The sequence below is a fragment of the Ambystoma mexicanum genome, chromosome 4p, assembly GCF_040938575.1.
Source record: "Ambystoma mexicanum isolate Mex_15411 chromosome 4p, UKY_AmexF1_1, whole genome shotgun sequence".
Lineage (NCBI taxonomy): Eukaryota > Metazoa > Chordata > Amphibia > Caudata > Ambystomatidae > Ambystoma > Ambystoma mexicanum.
Window position 1 is genome coordinate 68,366,234 of NC_090927.1, and position 26,972 is coordinate 68,393,205.

Consider the following 26,972-nt stretch of genomic DNA (forward strand, 5'->3'; position numbering starts at 1 on the left):
CTAAGTGTCCTTTTTGGTACGGATTATTTCTTTTTAATAAGAGGCAGCGATATTAATCAAGTTTGTTTTGTTTTCCTCAGATGGATGGTGTTGCCAGGTGGCTTCCAATTTTCTTTTTTCTATTCTAAGGTCTTTTAGTTGTGGCGTGCACCAGGAGTTCAGGTGAGCCCTGGGTTCACTTTTGCGCATTTTGAGTGGGGCGATGATGTCCTGAGCTTTGGTCATGGAGGCATTGTAAGCATCAACTAAAGTATCTGGATCAGAGGTGCTCGCCAATGAGTTGAGGGAGGGGATAATGTGAGGTAGAATCTTATCCGCCGTAATATTTCTTTTATTCCTTGTGAGGAGTGGCGGTGCTATTGGCTTGACTTTAGGCACTAGGCATTTGCTGCTAAGGTGAATGCTATCAGGAGGTGATCTGTCCGAGGTTGAGGAGTTATGGATATGATAGAAGTTTCACAGTTCAGGTCAGCCACCAGATCTAATGTTCTACCTTTGACATGGGTGGGCTGGGTTACTCTTAGGATAAGTCCATATTCCAGGAGTGTATTAGACATTGCAGGAGCATGTTGGTCATTGGGATGATTAAAGCCAAGGTTGGAATCCCCCAACAGTAATATTTGATATGATATGGCATGATAGGTTATTTGTGGCACGTTTAATACCCAGAGGTTTCTAAGTGCGGACCCGGGGATCGAACCTGTGTTGCTCCGCGTCGTCTTGCTTCCAAGGCGAGCACATTGCCCCTGAGCTATCCTCCCGAGAGAAATCTTTAGTATTGTCCGATAGTATTATGGAGATATCCTCCTCAAAAATACCAATGGGTCCGGGAGATCTGTACACTAGGTGGATAGTTAAGGTACGTGAATTAGAAATAGGTACTTTGGCTGTAAGAAGTCCACAGGATTGAACTGCTGGTGAGGGGACTATTCTTTTGGCTAGGTTGGATTTAGCGATGAGGGCAATGCCTCCTCCTCTAGCGTCGGCTCTGTCTACTCTTAGAATATTGTAATTGTCAGGAACTGCTAAGGAGAGGGCCGGGCCTGCGGCTGCGTGCAACCATGACTCGGTAATAGCTAAGAAGTCAAGGTTGTCCATTATGATCAGGTCCGCTATCTCAGTGGCATGTGCCACTAGGGATCTAGAGTTGATTAGGGCACCCTTAATATTAGTGGTATTATTTGTTTCCTGAAGGTCAGTAGGTTTACTCTGACTTACTTTTTTCTTCCTGTAGTTGTTAGTTTTGGGATTCTGGATGTTAGACGTAGCAGCGTTATTTATTCTACCGTACGTTTTGGAATGAAGGGGGGTTCTTTTTTCTGATGGGGCATGGATTGGCTAAAGAGCTAGTAATGGGCTCATAGAGTTGTGGTAGTCTGGCATGGAGTCTATTGTTTCTGGAGGATAATGGACATGGTCTATTAGATATGATTATGGAGGCGTTTGTTATTGGGACAGTTGGTGAGAGGATATTCATATCATAACGATGGTTTGGTTGGTCAGGTTTAGCATCAAGAAGTAACGTAGGTAAACATTTTGTAGGATTAATAACTGGTGATTGGATGCCAGTTTTAAGTGGGGGCAGGAAAGGCGTAGGTTTAATCTCCTGTGTAGGGAGCGTTTTGTTTGCCATGGTCAAGTCTTGCTGGCCTAAAAGATTGGTGCCTGTAGCTGCAGTCTGTTGGATTATGGCTAGAATGGTACGCATTAATAGTAACAGCAGGTCTGCCATAGGCTACATAGTTCAGACGAAAGGTAACAATAGTAAGCTGGAGTAAGCTGTTACTTTGGTGTGGGAAGTAGGATCTTTTTAGAATAATAATATGGCGCAATAAACGGCACATGCTGTTTCTTTGACCAAGCCCAGATGACCCGAAACTGATGGCCGTGCAGTCGGCAGCACGTTCAACGGTCTATTGATATAGTGCAACGTACCTGTAACACATACGCTTCACCTTACTAACATACACCCTTTAAGTGACTGTGTAGGATTGCTATGTTTCATTTACCCATAATTTCCGTTTTGGTTTTATAACAAATATTGTAAAAAATATTTGTTACACAACAAATTGTGTTGAAATTTGAGAGAAGCGCATGTATCAGGGTTATTGTTCTACAGTGTGATCAGTTACTTCACTGTGCAGCTAGCCGTTGTGACCAATGTTACAGGACACATATTATTTTGCAACACACATGTCCCTTTGGCTACTACTCAAACGGTTGAAAAGGAATGAATTGCCATTTGCAGCTGTGGGCTACTTTTCCAGTTTGTTCCCCTCTCCGACCCTGCAAGGGGGCCTCCTGATTTGCGGTGTGGAGGCAGATCCTCCCCTTTATCTGGAAGGTGTTCCTGCTCCCAGAGAGTAATTCTTCACTTCTTATGCCTCCCCGTGCGGTCTCCTCCTGTGCAGATTTGTGTCCCTTTATCGGGAAGGTGTTCCTGCTCCTACCCAGAGAGTAACTCTTCCCTTTTGATGCCTCCCTGGATGGCCGCCTCCTGTGCAGATGTGTGTCACTTTAATGGAAGGTGTTCCTGCTCCCACCTAGAGAGTAACTCTTCCCTTCTGATTCCTCACCGCACGGCCGTCTCCTGTGCAGATGTGTGTCCCTTTATCTGGAAGGTGTTCCTGCTCCCACCCAGAGAGTAACTCTTCACTTCTGATGCCTCCCGCACGGCCATCTCCTGTGCAGATCCTGCCCTTCATCTGGAAGGTTTTCCTGCTCCCACCCAGAGAGTAACACTTCCCTTCTGATGCCTCCCCGGACGGCGTCTCCTGTGCAGATTTGTGTCTCTTTATCTGGAAGGTGTTCCTGCTCCCACCCAGAGAGTAACTCTTCCCTTCTGATGCCTCACTGCACGGCTGTCTCCTGTGCAGATTTGTGTCTCTTTATCTGGAAGGTGTTCCTGCTCCCACCCAGAGAGTAACTCTTCCCTTCTGATGCCTCACCGCAGGCTGTCACCTGTGCAGATGTGTGACACTTTACTGGAAGGTGTTCCTGCTCCCACCCAGAGAGTAACTCTTCCCTTCTGATGCCTCACCGCTCGGCCGTCTCCTGTGCAGATGTGTGTCCCTTTATCTGGAAGGTGTTCCTGCTCCCACCCAGAGAGTAACTCTTCCCTTTGGATGCCTCACCGCAGGCTGTCTCCTGTGCAGATGTGTGTCCCTTTATCTGGAAGGTGTTCCTGCTCCCACCCAGAGAGTAACTCTTCCCTTCTGATGCCTCCCTGGATGGCCGCCTCCTGTGCAGATGTGTGTCACTTTACTGGAAGGTGTTCCTGCTCCCACCTAGAGAGTAACTCTTCCCTTCTAATTCCTCACCGCACGGCCGTCTCCTGTGCAGATGTGTGTCCCTTTATCTGGAAGGTGTTCCTGCTCCCACCAAGAGAGTAACTCTTCCCTTTGGATGCCTCACCGCAGGCTGTCTCCTGTGCAGATGTGTGTCCCTTTATCTGAAAGGTGTTCCTGCTCCCACCCAGAGAGTAACTCTTCACTTCTGATGCCTCCCGCAGGCCGTCTCCTGTGCAGATCCTGCCCTTTATCTGGAAGGTGTTCCTGCTCCCAACCAGAGAGTAACTCTTCCCTTCTGATGCCTCACCGCAGGCTGTCTCCTGTGCAGATGTGTGTCCCTTTATCTGGAAGGTGTTCCTGCTCCCACCCAGAGAGTAACTCTTCCCTTCTGATGCCTCACTGCACGGCCGTCTCCTGTGCAGATGTGTGTCCCTTTATCTGGAAGGTGTTCCTGCTCCCACCCAGAGAGTAACTCTTCACTTCTGATGCCTCACCGCACTGCCGCCTCCTTTGCAGATGTGTGTCCCTTTATCTGGAAGGTGTTCCTGCTCCCACCCAGAGAGTAACTCTTCACTTCTGATGCCTCACCGCACTGCTGCCTCCTGTGCAGATGTGTGTCCCTTTATCTGGAAGGTGTTCCTGCTCCCACCCAGAGAGTAACTCTTCCCTTCGGATGCCTCACCGCAAGCTGTCTCCTGTGCAGATGTGTGTCACTTTATCTGGAAGGTGTTCCTGCTCCCACCCAGAAAGTAACTCTTCCCTTTGGATGCCTCACCGCACTGCCGCCTCCTTTGCAGATGTGTGTCCCTTTATCTGGAAGGTGTTCCTGCTCCCACCCAGAGAGTAACTCTTCACTTCTGATGTCTCACCGCACTGCCGCCTCCTTTGCAGATGTGTGTCCCTTTATCTGGAAGGTGTTCCTGCTCCCACCCAGAAAGTAACTCTTCCCTTCTGATGCCTCACCGCACGGCCGTCTCCTGTGCAGATGCCTCCCTGGACGGCCGCCTCCTGTGCAGATGTGTGTCACTTTACTGGAAGGTGTTCCTGCTCCCACCCAGAGAGTAACTCTTCCCTTCTGATGCCTCACCGCACGGCCGCCTCCTGTGCAGATGCCTCCCTGGACGGCCGCCTCCTGTGCAGATGTGTGTCACTTTACTGGAAGGTGTTCCTGCTCCCACCCAGAGAGTAACTCTTCCCTTCTGATGCCTCACCGCACGGCCGCCTCCTGTGCAGATGTGTTGTGCCCTGATCTGTAGCATTTGCAGCCCCAGGATATTATTTCTTTTCCAAAATGGTTCTTGAGTCTTTTCCGCTAGCGAGTCTGCATCTAAGGCCCCACTATGTCCCTGAGAAACCTTGAGCCTGTCAAGGAGGGGCGCCACAAAGGTGCCCGAGGGTCCCTCGGGCAAGACACTGTGCCAAATGACTTGAGTGTACTAGGCAAGGTGGTGAGAACAATGTTTTGTATGAGTTAGCAGCTTCCTTACACTTAGGAACAAGAGCCCCTAGATGGCGCTCTTATGCTAAAAATCCCAGAGCAGTTCCAGAACTAGAATCTTTGAAAGGCTACACATGTTATGTTATGTTATGTCATTGTGATTTATACCACACACGGCTGGCATTTTCATTGTCTCCGGGCACCCAAGTGGATCTGAAAAGGAAGGAGGGCAGGGTGGGCTTTGTTGGTGGGATTGAGAGGGAAAAGCACAAGAGAGCTTTGATCGGGTTGGCAGCTTCAGTTTGGAAAAAACGGTCTCTGTGTGATGGTTTGTTTTTAGTTGCTAGACGTTATGTGGTGTTTGGTGCATGAGTGGGTGTGCAGGTACTTTGTGTGTAATTGGTTTAGTGGTGTGGAGTGTGTGCAGTTAGGTGTTGTGGCGTGTGTGCAGTTAGGTGTTGTGGAGTGTGGGCAGTTTGTGGAGGTTTTAGGTCTTTGCTGTGGTAGGGGTCTGAGTGTGTTTTGTTCGCTGTTTGAGGGTGAGCATGCAGGATATTGGAGAGTTCTTAGGAGGGTTAGTGCGGAGTCATCTGTGTCCTTTTGTGCCATGGTTATGTTGATCTGTTCAGTTCATATTCCTCTATGGCGATTTGCGATGGAATGCTGTAATTTGGGAAGCCATGTTTCTGTTAATTGGGTTTCAGGTATTTTGGGTGTTTCTGTTGTGATTTGTTGGCGTTTTGCCTTTGGGGGTGTTTCCTGCTCAGTGAGTTAAAGGTCATGTGGTTAGAAATGTTCTGTAATTTAGTGGATTTTCTGGTGTTTGTATTTCCTTTGGGAGCAAATTATAAAGTTTTTCTCTGATGCAGAAGAAAGCTGTTTCACCAAATTTTAGCTTTGAGTATTGTTTAGGTTCAAGGCAAATGTCATTGCTGGACCTTAATGTTCGGTTTGATCTGTAGATGGACATTTTTCTTAACATGAATTCTGCTCCTTGGCCGTGGATTGCTCTGTGTGGGATGCAGAGTGTTTTGAAGAATTTTCTTTTTTGACTGGGCCAATGTAGGGTTCTCAGTGATGGTGTGAAGTGTGCTCTCTTATTGAGTCTGAGGAGTAGTCTTGCTGCTGCGTTCTGTATTCATTGTAGTTTTTTGCTAAGGTAGTCACGGATTCCACGATAGATGCTGTTGGCATAGTCTATTCTTGACATGACGGGAGAAATGACGTATGTGCTATGTGGAAAGCTGAAAAAGGGTTGTGTCAGCTTGACTGTGTGCAGGTGGAAGAGTACTTCTTTACTACTGCATTGACGTGCGGTTTGAGTGTTACGTCATCCATTAATATTCCAAGATTTTTAACCACTCTGGACAATTCCAATCAATTTGCCATTTCAGTGGCCATGGAATATGGTGTTGGTTTTATGGGTCGTTGTGTGTGGTCATCATTTCTGTGTTGTCCAGGTTGAGGTTAATGCTGTTGGTGCACTGTGAGGCCGTTCATACGGGTTGGGCTCCGCTAGTGTTGATTTCTATAGATGATTTGTTTGTCGTCTGCGTAATTGTACCAGATGAGTCCATGTCTTTTGATGCGGTTGAAGAGAGCGGCCATGTAGATGTTGAATATGGGTGGTTAGAGGGATGAGTCTTGTAGAACTCGGCAGGTTGTTGCGAAAGGTGCTGAGTTGAAGGGATTTAGCCACATTGTTTCTGTTCTTTCTGCTACAAAGGATTTTAGGCACAGTAACGCCATGTGCTGATTCTTAGTCCTTCAAGTCTTTTGATGCAAACTGTGTCGAAGACTGCTGATCGATCTTGTATTAGCGCTAATTTAACACTGGAGTCTGTGTTGGTTTTTAGATCATCACATGTAGATAGTATTGCTCTTTCCATTCCTCTCATGGGTCTGAAGGTGACTTGTGCCTGTTCTAGTATCCAATTGTTTTCTATATGTTATAGGATTTGTTCGTAAACATAGCTTTCTAGGAGTTCCTCCACGTATGGGATGTTTGAGATTGGTTGGTAGTTGGTTAGCTCTTCAGTGTTTCACAATGAGTCTTTAAGGAGTGGCTTGATGTATGCCGATTTGAAGGCTTGTGGCACAGTACCTATTGAAGAGGTTCAAGAAATATTCTGCAGGTGTTTTCTGGGTGAGGATAGTCTTGTATATGTCTGCTTGGCAGGGGCCTGTTGAAGAGCCGGCTCTGTTGCTTTTGCTCACTGGGCTGTTGAATGTTTCTGTCAGGATTGATGGGAAGTTCTTTAGTCTCGTAGATGGTTCCCGCATTGGCTGGTTAGGCGGGTGGTTGGTATTTTTAGTCCTGGTCTTAATGACTTGCTGGATGTTTGTGATTTTGTTTTTGAAGTGGTCTGCACGGTCATTGTGTAGTTTTTGTGATGACGGGGGTGTGTTGTTGCATGCTGTTGGGTTTCTCATCTCGTTGATGATGTTGAACATCTCTTTCTGGGTGTTGCTTCAGTTTGTGATCTGTTTGTTGTAGTATATCTTTTTTGCTTGGAGTATTTCAGCTTTGTATAGTTGCATGTCTTTGATATGTGATCGTTTTCTATTGATCGTAGTTTCGCCTCCATTCTTGTTCTAGGTTCCTGTTCGTTTTCTTCAGTGCTCTGAGACGTGGTGTGAACCATCTCGCCATTGTTTTCTTTAGTGAAATGGTGAATAGTTTTTCCGGTGTGATGTCATCTAGTGTTTCATGTGATCCATTTTTGGATTGTCACGGTTTTTCCTTCGATATTGGATGAGTCCAAGACAGTGATTGATGGGTCACGAAGGGATGAGGTGGTCGCTCCAGAGAATCTGCATCGGGGTGCACTTGTGACCAGGTTTCTTTTGCAAAGGTTTGCATCTAGGCTGTGCCCTGCTATGTGTATTGCTCCCTTGACCCATTGCTGTAGATGCATAGTTGCTGGTTGATTAGTTTGTATTTAGGAGAGTTGGTGTTTTCTTCGTTAAACCAGATGTTGGAATCTTGTAAGATGATCCTATTTTATGGCGATGCTGGCGGTGGTGTCCACAAGTGTGTCCGTGAAAGTGGGGCTGTATGATAAGTAAATAAGTAGGAATGACAGGATGGTTTGGTGGTCTCAAGAAGGAATGAATCACAGTTTGGGATGTTTAGTGGTAGTGCTGTTGTCATCTTTAGGTGATCTTTGTATGCAACACCGAGACATCCTCCACTTTTTCTTTCTCTGTTGGCTTGTTTCAATTTGAGGTTGTTGGGTAGGGGATCATGTGTGACTACCATACATGTATGCACATGGTCACTGCTGGTTCAGGAGGACCGAGGCTGGGGTTGTCAACTCTGGATCTGCCCGTGACTGAAATACAAATCTGGGATTCAAGGCAGAATTCGACATTTGAATGAAGCAGTCCCCCTAGAATTGTGTGGTCACCAAACGTTTGCAAGTTCATTTTATTGTCATTGGACAATGTATTTAATCTCAGCTGCCAATAGTCCTAAAAAAAAATGAAATGTTCACCTTATTCGTCAATACATAGTCCAGGAGCACACGAAAGCATGACTCCATCTGAAGATGACCGTGAGGAGGCTCTCCTTCAGTATCTGTTGAAGATCACACTCTGAAGGCAAAGGTCTGCTGGGATCTGCAGCTACCACCCTTCTCTTGGCCAGAGTGAACCGTACGATCTGTGTTCCCTCCATCTCCATGACCCAGCACGAGCAGCTACATTTCAGTTCTGGAAGGTACGCTGCTGCCATACGCCACCTTGCTGCTTGAAGCTCTAGGGCAGGTCCAACATCAAACAACAGGAAATCCATGCAGCAAATAACGAGTGCACGCTCTTGCAAGGAGAACAAGATTTATTACATGCAAACCCATCCGGGGAGTGTAGGTGGCTTCTTGGAACTGAAACCGATCACTCCCTCATTTACATATACAAGTTACACGTTTTTATAGCGGTAAACCCATGGAATTAACATATCACACAAAAACATTCTCATGTTGCCCATTGAATTAAAACCTATATAACCCTAAAGATCCATGTATATGTTGTTACCCCACTGGATACACATTATCTAAAACACACCGCTAATATGATCTAATTTGACAGTCCACGTAAACCACTACAACATAATTGATCTCTGCGACTCCGATATTCGGTTACACTGATGGATCGTCCTTGTTAGTTGCGTCACTTTTATCAACTCCAGATGTGCATTTCACTGGCACACCCCTTCTAAGATATAATGGCCTTGTCACAAGATCAAACAACTTGGCAAGCCCAGGTGGCTCTTTCGATCTTGCAATTGATGTGCATGGCTCACCTCGGACTACTCCCATCTTGAAAGACGCTTCCTCGTATATGTCTCTTCCTTATCACTCTGGGAACCCAGATGTCCTTAAGACAATAGAACCATGCGCCGCTCTTGCGTCTATGTGCCTCTTTTAACTGGCGCCTTGTCTGACACTCGTGCTTTGTTCCCGCAAGATTTGGCTTTCTGGCCGCGGTATAGACATACAGCCTCATTACACGGATGGCGGAGAACCATGGCGCTATTAGCGCCATGGTTCATGCCGGTAAAATACCGGCACCACCTTGGCGGAAAGAGGAATTACCGCCCCATTCCAAGGTTGGCGGGGCGGTAATTCCCCCTTCCCCCATTGCCCTTCCCCATTCCCATTTTTTCCCCATAGGTCATAATGGGAATGGGGAAGGCGCTAATTACGGTACCGCAAATTGCGATACCGTAATTAGCTCCCTGGGTCCCTTTGCGGTTTGGTTTTTAACGCCTGCAAAAAGCAGGCGTTAAATTCCCCAACCCGCAAAGGGACCTCGTAGTAAGGCGGTAAGGATTTACCGGTACCGGTAAACCCTTACCGCCATCCGTGTAATGAGGCCCATACTCCACATCCCACTTTCATCTCCGGCAGCGGGTCGACCTCTATAAATCAGCCGCGGATCTTACACGGCGCCTCGCTCTGCTATTCTCAGCCTTGACTATGCAAACACTGATGGAGGAAGGGAAATACCTTCTAATTGGCTGACCAACTGTGGGCTTCCAACCGTAAGCTAATGGTCCCTCTTCCAACAAACCCTTCCAGCTGCATCTATTCCTAACAAGCCAAATCCAAAAATGGCGAAACTCTTGCTACTTTAGCCCACGGCCCTAATACTCAAAACCAGCTTCCTTATGCTATATGTGTATTCTACGTGGCACTTCAGCCTCTCATTCTTATGCTACTAACGCATACTTATAGAACGCGCTGGCACAGCTCTCTACAACTGTCTGTCAATGCTAACTATACAAATGTGCTGCGCGCCGAACTATCAAGCGACCATACTAATACTACATAGGCAAACCTCTGTGCTCATAGACTTTGCACAGTCTGAACCTCTTGCCTCTGAAGGGATGCTGTACCTGCCTCCCAACAAAGCATTGCATGATCAAAGGGTTAATGATGAATGGCTCCTGCGCCCAGCATTACAGAAAGGCCAGGACATTAAAGAGCGCTAAACAAAGACCAATGGGATTCCGGGCGCACTGACATTATTACCTTTGATGAGCCCAGCGCCTCCTTTTAAGTAAAAGGAGGGGTGTGACACCAGTGTGCCCCAGCTCACACCCAGCAGGCAGCCTTTTCATTCAAGGAGCCAGGTGGTGCAATGCTTTACCATGGGCTCCTTGAATGAAAGGGCTGCCTGCTGCTGATGGCTCTGTACTCTGAAACAGGAGGAGGGCTGGACTGCCCAGCTCTCCTTTTGTTTCCGAGAAGATAGCCATCAGCCAGCGTGAGGAGCCCAGGGGCTTCATGCCGGGTGATGGCTATTTACTCAGAAACAAAAGGAGGGCCGGGCAGTCCAGCCCTACTCCTGTTTCAGAGTACAGAGCCATCAGGCAGCCCGCACTGCATGGTTACACCTGCTGCTTTGCGATGCCTTTTCTTTTCTTCTAATCCGAAGTGCTGACACCTGCAGGCAGCTTGTGTAACCATGCAGCCGCTACATGGGCTGACTCAGGTGTCAGCATGTCTGGGGCTAGTCGGGGGTGGGCCCTGACAGGGTGCCGACTCGTGAGCCTTTTCTAGGGACTGCCGGGGCTCGGCCCCAGCTAGCCCCGGCCCACTTAAAGCACTGACCCCATGAGTACCTGAACTGTGCTGCTAATCGCTGCCTTATGATGTCCATAAAACTGCCCCGTAGCCAAGCATCACCTTGTGCCAACCCAGCATCTTCTCCCGTGGCTCAAAAGTGGACTCCAAAGTCAAGCTGGATGCGTGCAAACCTTATACCCCATCACCAGAATCTTCAGCGCCCAACCACAGATCGTCTTTGCCGTTGGTGGACCATGCGTTTCCAAACTATTTGCGCATTTTGGAGAGTCCTCGCTTGATTTCTCATAACCGCAGACCTAGTGATAACATTGGCCCTGTGAGAGACTTTATCAAACTTAGGATAGGCTTGGTACTAGGCTACCCCTACAAGTGAACCAGTTAATCTGGTCACTCTATGGCCTGGTTGACCCTGGACTACTCTAGTTATACCATCTGTTGCCGTTAGAGCCACATAAAGACTGGATGTCATAAATCCACTTACCTCTAAACTGCTCCACCATGTTACTTACCTGTACTCAGGTGGATTGATATTTTAACTAATATTTTGTGTGCCCACTCCCTTAACCCTAATGGATATATGTACCTTTTACCAGCCTGCTGGCCTCATGGGAATTAAGCCTTCACTGCTGTGCCACATTTACCAACAGGAGAGTGAAATGAACTTAAGGGAAGCCTTGTATCCTAGTTCTGGTTCTGGTTAGGTCTCCTGCACACCCTGAACACGGTTCCCAGGAAAGCACACCTCGCCATTGGATTCACTGCAGACATCTCTTCCGAGTTGCCGGCTTCTTCGTGTCTACCAAACATCTGGTCATTGTAAGGGTATCATTTCAGTCCTTTGTAAGTGCCTGATGTTGTGCACCTTGGTGCGCTGGTTCCTGGCAAGCGCCACCTTTACAGGTGTGATTGAGTGCATAGACTATTGCACTTTGTGCAGCATTTTGACTTGTCTGCATGGCACCATTTTTACAGGCATGCCACTGGCTGCTGTAATGATGGTCCATCTGCGCCATTTTGGATTGGTTGAATGTGTATGGCCTCTGCATAAAGGGAAGATGTTGTCATTTAGATTGGGCTTTAAATGTGAAGAAGTGGATGGACCCAGCAAAAAGACACAGCAGCACCACTTTGGTTTGGGAAATTCAGTTTAGAAACCCTACGTAGGTAATCGTGTGCAATTGCGCTCGGATAAGTGCTCGGATAAGGGCATACATTATAACATTTACCATTTGTCAACACCCATATTGAAGGTCTCCCTACTGTGTGTCTTTTCATTTAATAAAGCAGTTGTATAAGTCACTGCTGTTAATTTAGTGTGTGCATGTTCCATACATTTTCACAGTATGAATCATGCACCCGTCAGAGCCCAAATAAACCCAGTTCTATGTAAAAGATGGAAAGGTAATTTTGTGACTGACCTCATGAACTTTGGGGGTGTACACAAATAAGCTCTAATGGTATTACTTTGGAGGCAAAGACTGAAATGTTTATCAGACATGGCTACATTATGAAGAGGAAGGGGGAGAAACTGTTGGACTGCTGTGAAACAACCATGCACAAATTGGAGCAATATTTTAGATGAAAGAATAATGTGGGCCCTGAGCATCATAAGCTAGTTAGTTCTAATTATGTGGCTGTTCTCCGGTGAATGGCAAATGCCTGTTACTTTGGGAATCTGTCCCCTTTTTGATAGGTGAGCAAACGGTGACATGGACAAGCCATCCATAAATACAGGAAAGGCTTCCACCCAAGAATGCACATTTGGATGAGGCAGTGACTGCTGCTCCGAATTTTGAACACTTGGCCGTAAGTTAGACCATTACACATGGTATTAAAGAGGAGTTGAATGAAGACCTGCAAACATTGCTTAAGCAATGATGGGTGGAGGACATTGATGGTTAGCTCCAATTGTTTTGGCTAACAAGTCCAATGGAAAACCTAGAATGTGTAATAACCATTGAGCCCTACCTGCATATGGGTTTTATGTTATCTATTTTTCTGAATTCTTTAACCCCTTTATGAAAAGCATGGGTGCTTAGTGTAATTGATCTATTACCTGCTTAGGACCATATTCATCTTGTTCATGCCTCCTTGCTTGTTCCACAGCTTAACATTCAGATTTGCTTCCATTGTGAACATTTTGCAAAGAAGTGTGGTGAGTGTGGTAGGTATGATCACTAATGTTTTAGTGCATCAGGGTGACATTTTGATGTATAGGTAAAATAAGGACGAGCATGACTGCAATCTACAAAGTATACTAAAACGTTTGGGTGAAGCTGGGCTTACTTACGAACGTGAAAATGCTAGACGGGTCTGAACAAAGTGGAGGATGTGTGCCACATGTTGTCTATGAAAGCAGGTAGACAACACAAATGTTTGTTTCTTGTCATAAGTGAGACTCCTCATATTCAGCTAAGCATCTGTTAGGCTTTTTCTTTGTGTTGTAAGAACCGTATATCCGATTTGTAATTTGTTTTGCCACCAAAGTAGGGTTGCTAAAGAAAGAATGGATTTTGTGTGTACTGAACAGTGTGAGAAGGGGCTTGTGCAAATGATGCATAACATTAGGATTCACCTACCTTGGTTCGATTCACCCATGGAGGATAGACCTATCTTATCTAGTATGGGTTTAGTCACTACATTTAGCCAGATGGTAAACAATGATGAGCTTATAATTGCATTGATACTAAGAAGTTAAAAGGAGTACGGCACTCAGTGGCTGAGATAGAGGCATCAGTTGATCAAAATTCCAAGTTATAAGTTTCAGGGCAATTCTTCGTTGTCCATTGTGACTAAAAAACCTGTGGCCAAGTTCTTTTGTGATAATGGCTGGGTTGGTGCACACCCAGAAGTTCTCATTGACTGATGGGTTTGCAGGCATATCATTTCCAAGTTCAGTGAATATGCCCGGCTGTCTCAATGCTGCGGTGGATTACTTGCCGAGGATACCTGAAAGGAAGTGCTGTAGGGCAGAGAATTTGGCTGTAGTTGTAGCACTGTTGGCTTTATCATCTAGTTATGTATTTATCGTTTGCTTGTTAGGCGCTTATACAATCAGAAAATACTGTTTCATAGTGCCCAGAGGGCAGGGAGGGAGCAAGGGTGGGAACATACATTAAGAACACAATAATTAAGAGCAGAGGAGGGGGAAAGATAGAAGGGGCGAACCTACTATGCCTTGTGAGTGTTCAGCACATGCAAGTGCAGCAAGGAAGAGGGAAAGGGGGTAAGTGCTGGGGAGTTCGAGCTCATGGGTAAACACAGATGAAGTGCGAGGAATGTTGAGTGCTACACGGACTGGCGCCACGGGAGGTGTAAGTGCGAACCTTCGTGGCGGAAGATGTGCAGCTGCAAGTGCCGTGGAAAGACAGGAGCTGGGCAGATTGGTGTGGGAGATCAGGGGCCCGAGGATGCATAAGGGCCCAGGACACTGATTCAGCAATTGTGGGATTAGCAGAGGAGAGAAGAAGGGAAGGAGGAGGAAAAGAGGAAAGTGTTAAGGAACCTCTGGAATTTGAGAAGATCCTGTTCAAGCCGCAGGGGGAGGGGGAGCTATTACATAGGAGGGAGCCCGCTGAGGAAAATGAATGACGCCTCTACCCTCTGTTTAGCAAAACGTTTAACACACAAAGAGTTGGTGCCAGAGGAGTGTAGTGGTGTAGAGAGAGAGTATTTAGTGAAATAGAATTGAAGATAGTGTGGTCCCCGAGCACAGTCAGCCTTGTGGATGATGCAGAGGGATTTGAATTTAATCCGTGCAGCAACCAGGAGGCAGAGGAGACTTTTCAGTGCCGGAGAGATGTGGTCCCTGGGTTTAAGGCCAAGAATAAGTCTTGCTGCCCTATTCTGGATTAGCTGCAGGGATTGCAGAGTGGAATATGGTAGATTCAGGAGGAGGCTATTGCAATAGTGAAGCCTAGAAAGAACAGGGCTTGGGTCGCATTGAGCCTCTGAGTGAAAGTGAGAAAAGGTAGAATTCCTTTGAGAAGAAAGAGCTGAAAGTTGCACTTCTTGGCAATGTCCTGAGTCTGAGGGAGGAGATACTCTGAGGTTTCTGGCTTCAGTTGAAGGCGCAGAGGGAGAGCCAAAGGCCAATGTGAAGGGTAGAAAGAGGGAGCAGTGGTTCTGATGGGAAGGATTTCAGTTTTACAGGTGTTAAGGCAGAGATCGCTGGAGGCGCACCAGGACTGGATGGCAGATAGGCTGTCAGGGATGATGCCGGGTGCAAGAGGGTCAATCAAACGGGGGGTGTGTTCCAACAGGAAAAAACTGTGTAATATAACAGTGGAAGAAGTCAGAGATTGCTGGAGGCGCACCAGGAGTGGATGGCCGATAGGCTGTCAGGGATGATGCCGGGTGCAAGAGGGTCAATCAAAAGTATCCAGCGCAGTGTGTTTTAGCTCCTGCATACCTGAGAGCAAATACGAGGACATACCACTACGTGTTATTGACTAACACAGGGTGCTGGCTCTCCCTTCTGAAGAGAGTCAACACAAGGACACCACACTAGGTGTTAGTTACATACACTTTGTATAGGGTGATCCTTCCTCGGCAGCCATTTACTGAGACAGTTCACAGTGACTTCTTCCACTGTTATACTACACCGTTTTTTCCTTTGCTAGTTCTTCACCCCAGTCCCAGACAGAGTAGGGTTCTACCCTCCAGTTTAACAACGGGTGCAAGAAGGTCAGCAGGGAGTTTGAAAAAGAGATGTGTGTCATCTGCGTAACACTGGGCGTTGGAGTATAAAGAGGAGATGTGGCGTGCAAGGAGAGCAAGGTAGATGTTAAAGAGCTATGGGGAGAGTGTAGAGCCCTGGGGGACACCCAGGTGGAGAGGGAAGTAGAAGAGGAGAAGGTGCCCAGGATGATGTGGGATGAGCGGATAGTGAGGAAAGAGGACAGCCAATCCAGTGCCCGTTCTGAGATACCAAGTGTATCGTGGAGCCTTTCTAAGATGATGGAATGGTTAACTGTGCCAAAGGCAGAAAAGAGATCAATAATGATAAGGACAGCTGGGAAGTTGGAGTCCAGAGATGCGATCAATTCTTCACGGGTATTCAGTTTCTGTGCTTCTGGATGCTTGTAATCCAGATTTATGGTCGTGGAGACCACCAACAAGTTCAGTATGTGAGTTGAGTTGGGGCAAGGCCAGCTCCTCAAGCAGCTTCCCCAGGAAGGGGGTGATGAAAATAGGGCGGTAGCTGGCAGGGTAAGTAGGGTCAGAGGATATTCTGTTCAGGAGTGGGCACACAAGTGAGTGCTTCAGGGGGGAGGGGATCCAGTGACAAAAGAGTGATTGCAGAAATCAGCGAGAGCAGGGGCAAGAGAGTCGATGTTATCCTTGATGGTCCTGGATGAGCAAGGGGAGACTTGTTTGTTGTGTCAAGTGAAGATGGGGTTCTCTGGTGTGAGAAACAGAGTGATAGCACATGAACATGCTGGCATAACAGGTGGTGGTCAGAACTGGCTTCTTCTCAACTGCCACCTTCCCAGCCAGGGTTACGGCTGGCCTTGGATTTCTTCCTGTTATGCCTCCCACCACTGACTGAAAGTGTTCCCCATCCTCCCTTGGCAAGGCCTTGTCACATTCTTCCAGTAAGCTTTTTCTTTTCCCTCTCCCTAATCACTTCTTGTTTGGGGATATTAGGATAGATGATCAACATTAGGCTGTTTTGTACTGGCTTGATGTTCTACTTGAAAGAGTCCAGCTACAAAATCAAGAACCACCCTTGCTCCTCGCCATCAATACCATTCAGGCATTGTCAGCGACAAGTTTGAACTTGTGCCCTCTAAGACAGTATTTAAGACTGTCCACTGCCCACTTAATCACCAGACATTCTAATTTCCAGACTGGATAGTTTCTTTCCTGAGAAAGGGTTTACACCTTGTGGATTTGGGATAGCACAGCACCTAGGCCGACTGAATATGCATCTGTCTTTCAGTTAACTTCTTTTGAAAAGTCAGAGATGACAAGGCTGGGGCTCCGGTATAAGCCGTTCTTGAGTTTTTCAAAAGCCGGGTTGAGCTTGTCGGTGCCTCTGGATGAGATTAGGCTGGGTTTGGGTGAGTTTGTCTGTTAGAAGTACAGCCTGGTTTGAAAAGTACAGGGTGAACCTTCAGTGAGTCCCAAAATGCCAGCTGTTCTTTTTTTGATTGTTGGTTGGGGCACTCTCTCAGCTGCTTCTACTTTAGCTTGCTAAGGCAACATCTTTCCGTTTACCACTTAGAAGTCTAGGTATTTCACTGAAGGGCTTACCACGTGGCATTTAGCCATGTTGGCTGTAAGGTTTTTCTTCCGGTGTATGTTGCACACTGCTGCCTGGTGTCTCAGATGGTCTTCCCAGGAGGTACTATGGATAATGATGTCATCCAGGTATGCACCTGCACTCTCTGCAAGGGTCCAGGACTTGGTTCGTTAACTGTTGGAAGGTTTCTGGTGCACTGTGTAGCCCACAAGACAGCACAATGAAGCTAAATAGACTCTCTGGCATATAGAAAGCAGTCTTTTGCTTGGTGTCGCCATCGAGAGGGACGTGCCAATATTCTAGACTGGAGACAACATTTCTCTTCCCAAGAGTGTTAACCAACTCATCAATCCTAGAGATCGTATATGCGTCCAATTTAGATACTTCCTTAATACTCCTAAGATCAATACAGAAGGTCCAGCTGTTTTGGGGTATTGGCACCATGATGTTGGGGGAGGACAACTCATTGTGGGATTTCTTAAGAAACCCAATTCAACCATAATCTTGAGTTCCTCTGATACAATCTTATTTCAAGCTTCTTGCAGCCAAAAGGGTTTCAAACAATTACTTTGCAAGGGATGTTGCTATTTTGTGGACGATCATCTTGACATTTCCTGGTTTTGTGGAGAAGACATGTTATGTTATGATATGTTATGTTATATTATGTTATCTTATGTTATATTGATTTATACTGCGCATAGGTGCTGACGTGGATCTGAAAAATAAAGTGGGGGTGGGTTTTTAGAACCCGGGAGGCCCTAAGAACGCTAACGAGAACTCTAAAGCAGGAGCAAATCATTTGTCTTGGAAGCAAGAAAGTTCAGAGCAACAGAGGTTGGAATCCCAGTCTCACATTTAGAGAGTGGTCTGTGGTATTAAGCGCGTTATAAAAGATGAATTCATTAAAAGCAAATCATCTGTCTGTATTTGCAAATAGACTCCCTTGGACTTGCTACCTGGGTCAGCATGGTCATTTGTGGCAGGCTGCACCGTCACATGTGGTATCAGAAGTGTGATCGCTGACCCCAAAAGAGAGGTCAATCCACACCTGAAGAACGGACCTGCCAGTGTCAGCAGAGGTGTAACTGGAGAACAGTCTGACCATTGGATCCAGGTCATTGAGGAATTGGAAGAGGGACTGGCAGTTTTGCGGTTGGGCTTGGAACCCTTCGCTAGTGAAGAACTACTCCCAACATACCGGAGTGAAGACAAGTATTCCTGGAGAGAGGACCCTGCAACAGTACCAAGCCTGGAATGGACGGTCCCAACTAACATTTTTTGGGCACAAGAAGGTGAGGAAAGGCTAACCCGGACCTCCGGGAGGACACTCTAACCAAGGTTCAACCGGGATGAGCTACGGTAGAAGCGAGCACTGTCCCTTTTACCCAGTCGAGGCCCGTGGAACCTGTAGAGCCAGAAGATTTATTTTTCTTCTTGCGGTCTGATGGAAAATAGATCCAACTGGGATGGAGGACCTACTAAGGACCCTAGTGGAAGGGACAGGAGTATATATAAGGGCACCTGGCTATGCCCTGAAAAACCCAGGTGGGCGTAGTTGAATAATCAAAACAAAATTCTTCCACTTCTCGGCAGTCGCTGTACTCGGAGACGCCAAAGCCGCTGAGCTCCACACGGAGACACACATTTTGCCATTAAGTGGACCGTCTGTGCAAGTTGCAGCCACTTTAAGAAGTGGGTGACTCTACCCTTATCACACTTTGATGACAGTTTATGCTGCTCGAGGTATCTACCTGTTTCAACACTGGCTAGTCATATGCCAGCTTGTCATCCACACAAAGATGGATGCCTTTACTTACCCTGCACTGGATAAGTCTTCGATAGAGATCCCGGGACTCCGATTGACTCCTTCATACATCCTGATGAAGGCCTGTACACAAAAGCTGCACTCTACAGCTCACTTCTGGGCCGAAACACCTTAGTTTCGACGATCACACCACATGTTCAGTGCACTATCCATGCATTGTTTTCTTGTCTTTTCTATGTTCATTGAATTTGTTTTTTTGTTCACATTGTACCTGTATAACCTAATATGTTGTCCAATATCAGCAGAACTTGTTTGTCATCCATCTAAACCCAATTCACTCCACTGGGTTGTACTCATTTGTACTGTCTTACCAATATTCCTGGGTACTCTCTCCCCATACTTTGTCATTTATATGCTAATTAAATACATGAAGTCAAAACACATGCTGCTATTGACTTTCTTATTTGTTAGATTACTGGATTGGTGTGACCTCTCACCCTAGTGGAAGGGACATTGGTTAGCAACATCAGCAGACATTGGTTGCACTGCAAGCAGTGATGGATGAGAGAATTAGGCAACCAGAGGTCCCCCCAAGTGTTCTCGAGAAGTTGGCAATGGGAGAAAATCCAGCAGAATCTTTGGTTAATTTCAGGAGGGTTGCAGCGACTGCCGGTTAGCAATGAGACCATTGGACCCGCTATGTTGCTCCTTTGTTGACTGGCGAAGCCCAGCAAGTTTTCTAGGCCTTCAATCCTGAGGGACAAACCCCTTACGAAGATCTCAAGAGGGGAGTCCTAGAATGCATAGAACAAGATTGGGAGATCTACCGAATGCACTTACGATATCTGCACCTAAGACAAGCAGATTCCCCGAGGCAAATGTCATAACGGGTGCGTGGTCTGATATAAAAGTGGCTCACCCACAAACACCTAGAAGAAGTGAAAGAAAGGCTCATTCTGGGACAGCCTGTTGACTCACATCCTCCATATCTTGAGAAAGCGGTATGGTAATTACATTAGCCCACTTTGCAGGAGGTCATTCAAACTGTGAATACCGATCAACGAGCTAAGTTCTTTCAAGAGTCACGAACCACTCCCAAGAAACCGATTGAAACCCGGCCAACACTTCGACCAAAAGAAGCTAAGCCCTTCCTGCAGAAATTGGCCCCAGTCTTCCCAAGCTCACCCGGGACCCAGCCAAAAGTGTCGACACCCATAGATACCAGTCCTAAAGGTGCTACCTCCACAGACCTGTGGCCAGTGCCTACCCCAGTCAGACCAGAACCTATCCGATGTTACGCTTGTGAAAGAAATGGCAACCAATGGAGATTGGGCGTATTTCCAAGAGTCTCTGACAGGAGGCCGATGGAGAAAAAGTCTTACTGACATATTTGGATGAGCCTGATCCTGAATCGGCCACCAATCTATTCCAGGAAGAAGAGAATCAGCCTGAGATGGACACCTCGGCTATCTTTACCACCGCAGAGAGAACCCAGCAATTCCAAACAACAGTGCAGATTAATAAATGTCGGGCTATCGCTCTTCTAGACTCAGGAAGCAAAAAGACGGCAATTTGAGCGGACTTAATTTCCATGGAAGAACTATAGCCCAACTATCTCGCTAAGATCATCTGTGTGCATGGGGGTGCAGATGTCTAGCCCAGAATCAAGATCAACATTGTAGGGAAGACCTTTACAGTCCCCCTGATAGTTATTCTGGGACTCCCAGAAGAGGTCTTGATCAGGACAGACTTCCCATTTTTTTTCTCGATTATATGTTTATCAGAAAGAAAAAACATTTTTTCAGAGAATTAAGACACCCCAAATTGCTAAAGACCTTCCAAACCATAGTGTAGCAGATGAGAAGCACGAACAAGAGGCCGTACCCAGGAACTAGTCAAAAAGGGTGGAGGTATGTGACAGAGCTGCCTTCACGGCCCTGTCAGGGGAGGGAGGGAGCCTTGCCTCCCTGCCCCTGCTTACAACATCTGATGGCAGCATCCATGCTGCACCTAGACGCAGTGGTTGTTGGATCCGTCATAGGAGCAGCAACACTGGAATAGGGAGGGAAGCTGCAGCAACCCACGGCTGCAGCGCTGGCAGGCCCTCCAGCCTCCCAATGTTTTGCGATAAGGAGGCGGGCCCAGCAACACTGCCGCAGTATGGAAAAGTGATGGGAAGCACAACGAACTTAAGGACAAGGGGAACACAGCTTTGCTACTTCTCCTGGATCTTTCTGCCGCCTTTGATTTGATAGACCATAAGGTCTTATGTAATCATCTTGACTCAGCTACCCACTTCCCACAGGATGCCATAGCATGCATCCAAACCTTCTTGAGCAAACGGACCATGAGGGTCTTCTCGCCATCAGCAGTGGCAGACCCTATTCCCATCACATGTGGTGTGCCGCAGGGCTCCTGTGTCTCACCCAGAATGTATAATGTATTTACTAAGCCCCTATTCGATGATCTGGACCTTCTTGGTGTCATCTACACAAACGATGCAGATGACACCCAGATTCTCATACTGCTTACCAGGGATTATGATAAGGATATGGCCTTGGTAAATACAATTTACCTCATCATCCAGGCATGGATGGCTGCCCAAGGACAAGCCTGAATGACGACAAAACTGAGCTCCTAATTCTGGGAATTACATCTAGCCTCAATAAACTCAGTCACAAATATACTTCTTTTAACATCAATGGTAACATCATCGAAGTGGCTAAAGAGGTAAAAACGTTAGGTTTCTACCTAGACTTTACCCTCACATTTGCTAAACAGGTCAACACTATGGCCTCGGCCTCTGCATAGACATGTAAGTTGATTGGAGCCGGCAAGATGGCTGCCCAGCTATGTTGATTCCACATCCTGCTTCCCCACTTGGCCCCTCCAACTACACCACTGACCATTGGTCAGCACCGGGTACAAGTTAGCCAATCGGGCGCCGGGAGGCATGAGCCGGCCACCCGAACGAAGGCCAGCAGGAACAAAGGCTGTCTCCTGTCTCAGCCTGTCTTTGCCTGGCCTTGCCTCTTGCCAGGAACCCTGCACCTTGCAACTCCGCCTTCGCTGGACAACCCACAACTAAGGTACTGTCGCATCACTCAATGGCCCGACACCCTACTACCCCTCATCACACAATAGCTGCCTTCTGGCTATAAACCATTTGGGTGACATGCCGGATCCATTCCGTCGCCACACATATAACCCATTATGTTCCAGTTATTGACTATTTTTGTTAGCCCTTTGAATGTACACTACATTTAATTCCATCTTATCCACCGCACATGCCTGTGACTAGGATGTATTGTTATATCTACCTGCTACATACTATGTTGCTTATAACTTATGGTGGAATAACTGTACTACTTAAACTAATCTGCCATTCTAGCCATATCTGACCGCTCGCATATTTGTTGTCTCACGTTCAGCATCCTTACTCCTGACTCCTCCCCTGAACACTGCATTTAGCCCAGAACCTCCTGCTACCTATGTACCTGCTTATATTAGACGTAAAATCTATATGCTGAACTGACTTCTACTCTCCCCCTGTCTGTATACAGCAGCCAGCATTGCATCTATCCACCAGTTTGTATACTCTCTCCCTGCTTGGTTGTCAGTGATAGCTGTATTAAGCCTATTAGTGCTTCGTCATTTTGTTAGTGAATTGCCATCTGTCAGCCGCATTTGCCTGTTGGTACATTGCCATTTGACAGTTGTATTTAGACTGTTAGTGCACTGCCATTTGATAGTTGCATTTAGCCTGTCAGTACATTGCCATTTGATAGTTGCATTTAGCCTGTTAGTGAACTGCCATTTGATAGTTGCATTTAGCCTGCAGTACATTGCCATTTGATAGCGCATTTGATTGTTAGTACATTGCCGTTTGATAGTTGCACTTAGCCTGTTAGTACATTGCCGTTTGATAGTTGCACTTAGCCTGTTAGTGCACTGCCATTTGATAGTTGCATTTAGCTTGTCAGTACATTGCCATTTGATAGTTGCATTTAGCCTGTTAGTGAACTGCCATTTGATAGTTGCATTTAGCCTGTCAGTACATTGCCATTTGATAGCGCATTTGATTGTTAGTACATTGCCGTTTGATAGTTGCACTTAGCCTGTTAGTACATTGCCGTTTGATAGTTGCACTTAGCCTGTTAGTGCACTGCCATTTGATAGTTGCATTTAGCCTGTTAGTGCACTTCCATTTGATAGTTGCATTTAGCTTGTCAGTACATTGCCATTTGATAGCCGCATTTGCCTATTAGTATATTGTCACTTGATAGTTGTGCTTAGCCTGTTAGGGCACTGCCTTTTGATAGTTGCATTCAGCCTATTAGTGCATTGCCATCTGTTAGCTGTACTGCAATTGCCTGCAAAGCCCGGTGAATCCTGCCACCATGCACCAGACCCCATCAGTCTTTCACCCCTTCAAGTCTCCTCTCCACAAGCTACTTGCCCTAGCCTTGGTTAGTACACTCTACCTCACCATGCCCCCAGTGCCCACACGCAAACACATCTTGACTCTGCTACCTCACTCATACTACCATAACACTACAACTACACCTATGTCTACCCATAACACTAACCCATACCTCAACAACCCTGCTTTATGGATCCAACACTTTGCATCTAAACCCACTCCCTTCCAACCGTGCTCTCTTGCCATGAGAAATGGCAGACTTGGCACTAGATTCACTCACGCCTCCTACCACCATCTGACTTCCCTCCACCATAATAAACTCCCACAATCTATCACCAGAACTGCTTCCTCTCCACACACACCGACATCCCAAGCTATTAACCCTGTTGTGAACACTATCAAAGGGGCATTAATTAATGCTAGATCTCTCACAGCCCAGGCCACAGAGGTGGCGGACCTCATCCTAACCCTTGACCTGGACTTTATGGCTGTCACAGAAACCTGGCTTGATGCAGCCTCTGGACCTTTACTCTCGTTAGCCATTCCACCAAGCTATATCATCATCAGACATGACCGCTCTACTAGCCAATCTAAAGGTGGTGGAATTGCCATCATCCACAAAAACTCCCTCAATTTCCGCCTCTCAACTGTTCACCAAATCTCATCTATGGAAGCTCTAACAGCCAAATTCACCCTCACTCCCAACCACACCATCTCACTCCACCTGCTCTACAGGCCCCCAGGGCCTTTATCCACCTTTGCTGAAGACCTCTCTAGCATTTTGACAGACAACACTAAAACTAATTCCCAAATTATTGTATTAGGTGACTTTAACCTGGGACTCACTGACCCCAATGACACAGCTGCCCTGTCGATTGACAACTTGCTTTCTAACGCAGGCTTTACCCAGCACATCAACACCTCTACACACTCCAAAGGTAGAATGACTGGATAGCTGACCTTAACTGCGGACTCAATATCCATAGCTAACCAACCTTGTGTCTGGACTGACCACCATTTAATCACCTTTAACATCCCTGCCAAAACCACCAGCCCCTCTCCAGACGTGGCACCTGCTAACTTGCGACAAACTCCTCCCACTCATCCTCCCAGTCTTGAATGAACATGCGCTACTATGCACAGACCCTACTGTCCTGGTTGACACCTTCAACCATACCATGCTCAAAGCCCTTGACCTCATTGCCCCCTCCAAACCGAGAAAACCTAAACCACGAGCTCACCTCAACTCCTGGTTTACACCCCAACTAAGAACTCTTCGTAAAGAAAAACGAATTGCTGAATCACACTGGAAGAGTAACCCTACAGAAGCCAATAAATCTAGTATCACTCTAGCTACTTTATACTATAAGGAAGCTATACGCCAGGCAAAAGAAGTCACTTACAATAAGCGCATTGAGCACGCTAAATCCAACACCAAAGAACTCTTCGGAATCTTGAAAGAATTGGAAACCCCTGTCACTGCAGCTGACACCTCCATTAAAGACAGCACCTGGTGCTCTAATATCCAAAATGCTCTCCTTGGTAAAATAGCCACTCTTCAAGACAAAATTAACAACAAACAGACTAGTCTACAATCCAACTTGCAACCTAACCCTCTCCCCACTATATACAACTCTATCCCTGAATCATTGACTCTGTTCAGTTTCTCACCTCTATCTATCACTGAAGTAGAAAATATTATCAAGAGCCTCAAACCCTCTAACTGCCAAGGGGGACCTCTGTCCAGCGCCCATCATCAAGGAAGCGGCCCACGAGCTAGCTCCCTTCATCACAACTCTCATCAATTCTTCATTCAGCACAGGGACTGTACCGGACACTTTGAAGAATGCCTGGGTTATCCCGCTCCTAAAAAACCCAATATACCTACAAATTACAGGCCCATTACTACGGTGCCGTTCCTACTCAAAATCCTTGACCGAGCAGCATACCTACAGATTCAAGACTATCTTGAATCTAATAAACTCTTGGGTCTAAGGCAATCTGGATTTTGACCTCATCATGGAACTGAAACTGCTCTTATCGACCTCAAAACACAAATCGAAGATCTAAGAGACAAGGGCAAACTTGCCCTACTACTTCTTCTAGATCTCTCTGAACCCTTTGATCTTGTCAATCATCAAATTCTGTGTCGGCACCTTAAACTAGCCACTCATTTTTCTGATAAAGCCACAGCCTGGATCACTTCATTCCTGGACAACAGATCAATGCGAGTCTTCTCTCCACTAGCAGCAGCATCACCGGCACCCGTCACCTGCGGGGTACCACGAGGTTCTTGTGTCTCTCCCACGTTGTACAATGTGTTCACAAAACCTCCATTCAATATTTTGGACTATCTGGGTGTCACATATACCAATTATGCTGACGACACCAAGATACTCATCCCTATCTCTGGAGACTACGCCACCGACTCCCTTTCTGTGAATGCCATCTACCTAGTCATCCAAGCCTGGATGGCGCAACACGGACTCTGTCTGAATAACGAGAAGACAGAGCTCCTCATTCTCGGCTCCCCTCAAAAATTATCCAAACTGGCCCCTGAGTTCAATACCTTCATTATCAATGTGTTACGCTCACCTGGCTCCCACAGGGGCGTCGATTGGACCCGGATAGCTGCGGTCTCCTCCAACGTGAAGCGTAGTGCAGAGATGACAGACTGGACTGGCCCACCTAATCTCGACTGCTTGACCCATGGAAGTATTCTCCCGCAAGTGGAGAAAGGGATTTAGCCACCCGTGGATTCTAGTAATGGCACCCCACTGTGCTCCCCACTAATCACCTCCGATATTCCCTTTCAGTAATCTCACCTTATGTTTTTGAAGGATGAGCTCTCCATCCTGCGTGGAAAGCAGGGGCGCGTAGATACCAGTTACTTCACTGGTTCGAAGGCGTTGGAAGAGTTCCGGATGAATATTGACTCCGAGGTTCCTGGCGAGAACCCGTAAGTATAAAGTCCAAAGAGTTCAATATGTCTGATGTTCACTCTTGTCCCATTCCCTTCTTGTGTTGCAGCCGGGTCCAAGAGAAGATTGTCTTGTGGCAGCTGGTGTCATTCAGGTAAGAGTCTGTATTACCCAACACTGTCCGGTAAAAGATGCGTGTATTTAACTTGTTGTTTTCTCTCTCCTTACAGGTGCGGCGTAAGAAGTTGCGGGATGTTAAAAATTAATGCCTCCGGTGGAAAATCAGGTAAGTCTATGGTGGTAAAAAGAGATTGTATTTGTTGGCTCTCTCGGCTCACCTTCTATTTCTTTTGTCCCCTAGATGCTGGAGTTCGGCGAGGAAAATGATGGAGGCAGCACCAAATCGAAAAATGCTGTGAGGACTGGTGAGTATGGCGCAGCGCTGCAGCTGGAGATGCGACGCATGCAGAAATAATGTCCTTTCCAAGTTCGAAGACGTGATAGATCCGGAATCAGGTAAGGAATTCAAATAAAGTCTGTGTTCTATCCTTTCCTCCTTCTTTCCTCTTTTTCTAGGAGCTCTGGATTCGAGGCGAGCATGGCAGAAGGCTGGACTGCAGGCACGGTGAGCGTTACGCTGCTGGATACAGAATAACGCGAAGCATGTGCTGCTGTTCGGGCGTGGTTTAAATAGCCTTCAAAGTAGTCCCAGGTAAGAAGTTCCCCCAGAACCACACCCGAGTAAAAAATAGTCCCTGAGGTAAAGTAGTCCCATTCAGGCCTCAGGTTGGCTTGA